The sequence below is a fragment of the Sinocyclocheilus anshuiensis genome, unplaced genomic scaffold (assembly GCF_001515605.1).
Source record: "Sinocyclocheilus anshuiensis isolate Anshui unplaced genomic scaffold, SAMN03320099.WGS_v1.1 scaffold954, whole genome shotgun sequence".
Taxonomy (NCBI): Eukaryota; Metazoa; Chordata; class Actinopteri; order Cypriniformes; family Cyprinidae; genus Sinocyclocheilus; species Sinocyclocheilus anshuiensis.
The window spans coordinates 651,251-658,180 of NW_015536527.1; the positions used below are offsets into that span (position 1 = coordinate 651,251).

Genomic DNA, 6,930 nt, shown 5'->3' on the forward strand with positions numbered 1-6,930 from the left:
TGAGTGCATCAGACGAGACGATGAAGAAGAAGTGCTGCTGCAGAGTTAGTGCATCAGAGAAAACGAAGAAGAAAAGCTGCTGTGCTGCAGCGTCAAATTTTCGGCATGTCTAGTTTCTTACAAGTATAACACGACGTAGCTGGGCGCCGCGGACCGACGCTAAACGGCGCCGCCGGTGTGCCTACACTCATAGAAAATAAAGTATTTGAATTTTAAAGCCCCCAAAAGTTTTTGTGGAAAGACAGAGCAAGGGGCGTGGCAGTACTGAAACACCATCTAAGCTGTTCACCAATCACAACGCACTGGGACAGCTAACCAATCACAATGCATTTTGTTTTTCGGAAGGCGGACCTTCATCAAAGGCAGAACTAATCGACCCGTTTGCGCCAGGCTGGAGAGAAAGGTATTTTAATAATGTAAATTATGTGAAAAATAATGCGTTATTCAAACCACCAAGCATGAGAGCATGTTCTAGTACACCCCAAAAACAAGACTTTGTAAAAGAGCATAATAGGACCCCTTTAAGCGTTTCATACAATGGACTTATTGTGTGCATACGTAATTTTACACATTGTACTTATATTTGAAAATACCATCCTGTTAAAAACATTCATAAGTATTTCTGCGGTTACATCTATAATTAGACTGTTGACCCTACTCTACCCCTTAAACCTAACCAGACCTCCAAACCTGTCCCTAACTTTACCCATACCCCACCTTAATAGCAGAAAAAGTGTTTTGCAATTCAACACCAACACAATAAGTACTCTGTACCTAACAATTCATAATTTTATTATTTAGTACATAGAATTTAAGGACACCTAATAAAAAGTGGGACCTGTAAATATCTGATCTGATTTAATGTGTTTGACAGATCATTATACAGATGCAAATGCACATGTTAAAATCTGACTCACTGCTAAAATAATAATAATAATAATGCTAAATGCAGAGGTTAAAGTTTCTTACCAGTTTGCGTGTTTTTCTTTTGTAGAACGTTGTCTCGGCATAAGTTATTTCTTCATCACAAGTCTGAACTGTTTAAAGGACAATAACAGTAGAAATAAGCACAAATAAAACACAAATAGATCTGTTTTTCACAACATATATTAAGCATTTTGTAATGCCATTATTAAATGACAAGAAATTAATTAATTGCATTTATGAATTTGGCATGATAATGGTTCACACATACATAAAAAAAAAAAAAAGATCTTAGCAGAGTATGCAATAATTATAACAATATTCATGACTTTTTAATTTTTATTGAAGCTCAACAAATTACATTGTCATTCCTAGAAATGTTAATTTGAACACCAGCAGAGGGCTGAATCTTTAAACATAAGATTTCTAGAGCTATCAATTAATTAAAATGTTTAGATTTAAAATAAGGTAAAAGGTAACACTTGCCTTCTTGATCGGTTCTTCTACATTTCCTGTAGATGCAGAAGATCACAATTACAGCAACAATCAACAGAGATCCAGCAGCAGCAGAGATCAGCATTATTAGAGTTGAGTCTTGATGTGAAGGAGAATGTGGATCCAGTGCTGTAAGAATAAAGCTAGAAGTGAATGTGTCAGTCTGATTTACAACAAAATACTGAGATCATATCATAAAACTGCTGCTTTACCTAAACATGGTTGACAGAGTTGAGTGATGTTGATGTTGTGTTGAGTCTGGTTGCTGATGGGAGAGAGAGACTGATGCTGAGATCAGACACACTGATGCTGGACAATAAACTGTTTCCTTTGTACCAGGAGAGAGTCACATGACCCACATTCACCACTGAACACACCAGTGAACAATATGATGATGATGATGATGATGGTGATGAAGAACATTGTGAAGAGTTACTGCTGATGACAGGAACAGGCAGACGAGCTGAAAACATGAGAGAATGAACAGAAACCTGGGTAAATCCAGTCAACAATCTTACTTTTGGTTCAGTGTTTCAGATTCAGAATCAGAATGAGCTTTTATTGCCAGGTATGTCAGTGAGTGTTTAGTGTAAATACAGTGAGTGAGTGTGTCTGTGATCGAAAAATCTAAAATGATTAAACATGTAAACACTTAGTAAAATAAGAATAGGTGAATCAGGACAAATGATCTCTACTCACCATAAACAGAAATATTGAATGTTTTTGATAGCAGTTTTGCTCCACTTATCTCTAGTTTATAATGTCCAGCGTGTTGAGTTGTGATGTTTGTGATGGTCAGAGATCCAGTTTGTTTGTTCAGCTTTAGTCTGTCTCTGAAGCTCTCATCAGGAAGATCACATGTAGAGTTTTGTTTGTTTCTTTTGATTTTAGCGATCAAAGAGTTTCCGGCTCCAAATTTCCACAGTATGTGGCCATTTTCATTAATTTCTGTTACATCAGTGTTTAAAGTAACATAATCTCCCTCCATCACTAACACGATCCGTATTTTATTTGTTTCAGCACCAAACACACCTGAAGAACATTAACATGAACAAATGAAAGCTTCTGATGGTTTCTAAAGCCTGAAATCAGCTGTAAATTAAATTGTTTAAATATGAACCAAATAACATCCAGAACAGCAGCAAAGACACAGAAGCAAAGTGAAAGTTGAGATACATGAAAATACAGATAAGCATGATACAATACCTTTATCTTTATATAGTTTAAACATCCAATTTTCGTAATTTATTTAAAAAAAATAAATACACAGTAATTGTAGCTTGAAAGTTTAATTCTGCTCGAAACCGCAGAAGTATTTTTACAAATATTTTTGAGAAATTGCTGGTAATAATTGAATTTATAGAGAGAAAAGATATTTAAAGAAACAAAAGACGCCTAGAATTTGAAAGTGGTTCAATTGAAGTTTTGGCTTTCTGATCAAGAGAAATTTATTGTCAGAAGTCATGGAAATTTCAAATTAAAATTATGATTAAAACAGAGAACTCAATTCTAAGTAAATTTCATGATATTGATTCATCTGGTATATAACAGCAGAAAACTGAAAGAAACTTAAAGAAATTACACTGTAAAAATGCTTTTGTAACTTCTAACATTAGTCTGATCTAATGTCTGCTGCTGTCTGCTGAAAGCTCTCAACCTGTTGATCTGATGATGAATCCTCCCCCAACAGAGGTTGATGCTCAGTTCAACAATGTTCTCTGAACGTGTTCTGAATATCTATCTATCTATCTATCTATCTATCTATCTATCTATCTATCTATCTATCATCTTAATGTTCATAATGGTGGAAAACATTGACATTTTTCACGACAGTCTGACTGGTAAATATGTAGAAGAATATTACTCTTGTATATTAATCTAGCCAACACTAATGTTTTAAAAAATGGTTGTATATATTCAGTTTGAGGCAATTGCTGTGCACGGAAATACAGCGTTCAAAAAGTTACAAAGTGTCTGCATCGAACATTACTATTCTTACTTAAGTGCAGTTTCTGAGTCAAACCGAACCAAACCTGCGGTTGGTTTTCTTCAGAAACGTGGTTTGTTCCGCTGGGTGGACAAACATCTTGTGCATGACAGAACAGCTATTTAGAGCATGAAGCTTGTAGGTGAAGAGCTACTTCCTGCTTTTATGGACAACTCAGACACTTTAACCTACAGAAACATTGAACCATGACAAGAAAGTGTAATGATCATATTAAGCTGATATTTAACTTGTTTTATATTTTATAATAAAATTGTTTAATAATGTTTTTGGAAAGCAGCTGGCAAACCCTCAACAAGGAACCAGGATACATTTCCACCTACTTTGCAAAAAAAATAAAAAATTCAGTGGTGGCCAACCTTCAATTCTGCTTACTTATCACTGTCTTTTGTCACAACAATGAAACAAGATGTCTAAAGTTTTAGCAGATGCTCACAGACGATTGACTTACTACAGTTGACATTCAGCAAAACCTTTAAAATGGGGCCTATTATTGATATCAGTGGGCCCATGCTCACACTATCAGTCCAAATCCGATTATATGTATATCCGACTGGAATCTGAGCTAAATTATTGACTGTCTATTTGAGTCTCAATAATTTAATACCGTCGCTAGTTCATTCTGACCATGCACATACTCTCATTTATTACAGTGCTTACAGTAATTGCATTGAGACACAGCCAATGTGTAGCTGTGGTGTCTCTGCTAGTCTGCATTATTACATCACCCGAGTGAAAGGCGGCATGTGTCATGGTCGGTGGTAGTGTGAGGAGCACGGAACGGGGATACCAGGAGTACGAAACCAAGGGATTTATCCTTGTCACAGGGAATCACACATAGCACGAGGAGAAGACATCAACATACAATTCCAGACAAGGGAGAACTGAACGAGCTAGAACTAAATAGGGTAGATAACGAGGGGCAGACAGGTGATGGGGATAACTAACAAGGAACAGGTGATACTAATAATGTGAAAAAAGGAACTGGAAGGACCAAATAAGGAAAACAGGAACGCAACGGGAACATACGCGTGACAGATCGCTCCCCCTCCCGGACAGCGTGGGACCATGGCACACTGGAGGCTGGTGCAGGACTGGAACTGGGCCGAGACAAGGAGAGCCTCCAGGGCGGATCAGGAAGCCATGGCGGAGCAGGCAGTTCGGGTTGCCATGGCGGAGCCGGGGACTCGGGAGGCCATATTATGGTCCAGCGGGCTTGCCACATTCACGTCCGGCGGGCTTGCCTGAGGAACCGCCGGCTTACTTGACTCGGGAACGGCCGGCAGATGGGTCCCGGATCGGGATCGGAAGCTCTCCAGACACCGGAAGACTCCCTTCCTGCCGAGGTTGGTGGTGTCTGGGAGCTCCGCGGGACGATGGTAGGTTATCCCGATCCGGAACAGCATCAGGAGGGTTTCTCCCTCAAGGGAGCTGGCGAGGGCTAGCAGCAGGAACACCTTCGTGTAGAGAATCGGGTCGGGGTTCGCCTGAGCCATGGCGATTAACATCGCTCGTTCCTCCATTTGGACGGAGAGAAACGAACGGGAAAACACAAAAACACTTTTCAAAAAACAAACACGGGTAGAAGGGGTGCCACTTATAGTCACTTTTAGGTCTGGGATTCTGTCATGGTCAGTGGTAGTGTGAACAAGGAGACCAGGAGTACAAAACCAAGGGATTTATTCTTGTCACAGGGAATCACACTTAGCACGAGGAGAAGACATCAACATACAATTCCAGACAAGGGAGAACTGAACGAGCTAGAACTAAATAGGGTAGATAACGAGGGGCAGACAGGTGATGGGGATAACTAATAACAAGGAACAGGTGATACTAATAATGTGAAAAGGAACTGGAAGGACCAAATAAGGAAAACAGGAACTCAACGGGAACATACACGTGACAGCATGACACCTCATAACTGGACCACAGACAGTCAAACTGTAAGGGTCAAACTGAAAATCATTAAATAAAAGCAATATTTTGAATTAAAACAGGCAATAGCAATAAATTAATTTTTCACCCTTTTGAATAGGCCATTTTTAGTATAGGGTCTATGAAGATATTTTTGTCCCACTATCCAAGAAGTGCAGTCAGTTGCTGAATCCTGAATCTTCAGGCTATCAATCTTAAATAGTATTCGAAATTCAAATGAGTGTGTCCCAAATTATAATACATTATTACAATAGCTTACCTTTTCCCTTGCCTTTTTTAACTTTATTGTAAACTTCTTTATTGGATTACATTCAAATTTCTTCTATTTCTTTTATTGGGTTAGACTAGAGCTATACACATGACCTATGTCTATTAAACAGCCATACAGTCATATAGTGGTTAAACCATTACATATGACAATTATTTTTACAGCCATCATCTATAGTGCACTGTATCAGATGTGAATTGTGCTGTTTTTAGAGAGATGTGATTTTCTGCTTTGAGCAGTAGAGAGCGATGTTGTGCTTATTGTGTGTGATACTGTAATCCAAAAGGCAATGCACATTTTATCCAGTTTAATTTCTTTAAAAAAAGAATAAAACAAGAACGGTAAATAGCAGACAATGACATGACAGCACACCTAATGGGTGTGATGAATATTTAATAATAAATATTAGTTAAATTTCCATGTGATAAACTAAAAATAGAACATTTTAGTTTAGTTTCTGGATGTTATGCTACTGATGAACCACTAAATTAAAACAAAAATTCAGACATCGCATTCACACCAAAAGATGTGATACAAAGACCGAAGACAGAACAGACATACTGGCAGAGAATAAACGTGAATAAAAGTGAGGTAGCTATTGTCAAGTCAAGTCAAGTTTATTTGTACAGCGCTTTTCACGATACAAATCATTGCAAAGCAACTTTACAGCAAATTAAGTTTCTACAATATTTAGTGGTAGCTTATCAGTGGTGACTGTCAGTTAATGTACATATGGCAGAGACCTTAGGGAGCGTGACAGATTGTAGCTGATTGTAGCAAGTAGTTTTCTTGACCTGGTAAGGACTCTAGCCGCTGCATTTTGGACTACCTGTAGCTTGTTTATTGAAGATGCAGGACAATCTAAAGTGTCGAACGCAGCACTAAGATCAAGTAAAACTAGCAATGAGATACAGTCTTGGTCTGACGCAAGAAGCAAGTCATTTGTAATTTTAACAAGTGCAGTTTCTGTGCTATGGTGGGGCCTGAAACCTGACTGGAATTCTTCATAGAGATAATTTTTTTGCAGGAAGGAGCGCAATTGAACAGACACAACTTTTTCTAAACTGTAATAAATATTGTAGTATACTTTAGTTTTTACTACAGTAAACTGTATTGTGGTATAATATACCCAATATATAGTTGTTGAAAACTAGTATAGAATTACAGTATTGGGTAAAGTAATTTGTTTACATGACTATAGTTGTTATATTACCACAGGAACTATATAATTATTTACCACAACAAATTATTTTACTATAGTATGGTTTAAAAACATTATAGTATTTACTATACATTTACATTT

The 6,930-nt window shown here is 37.6% G+C and overlaps 1 long non-coding RNA gene across 1 annotated transcript in view; it reads right to left on the minus strand.

Moving 5' to 3' along the window:
* LOC107694383 (uncharacterized) overlaps nucleotides 1-4,340 on the minus strand; it is a 7,175-nt gene extending 2,835 nt beyond the window's left edge. The window contains exons 1-2 of the long non-coding RNA XR_001634865.1: nucleotides 4,250-4,340; nucleotides 1,742-1,747 (exon numbers count right to left, since the gene is read on the minus strand). This is a non-coding gene — a long non-coding RNA (uncharacterized LOC107694383). The remainder of the gene's footprint in view (nucleotides 1-1,741; nucleotides 1,748-4,249) is intronic.
* Nucleotides 4,341-6,930: the final 2,590 nt, after the last annotated feature.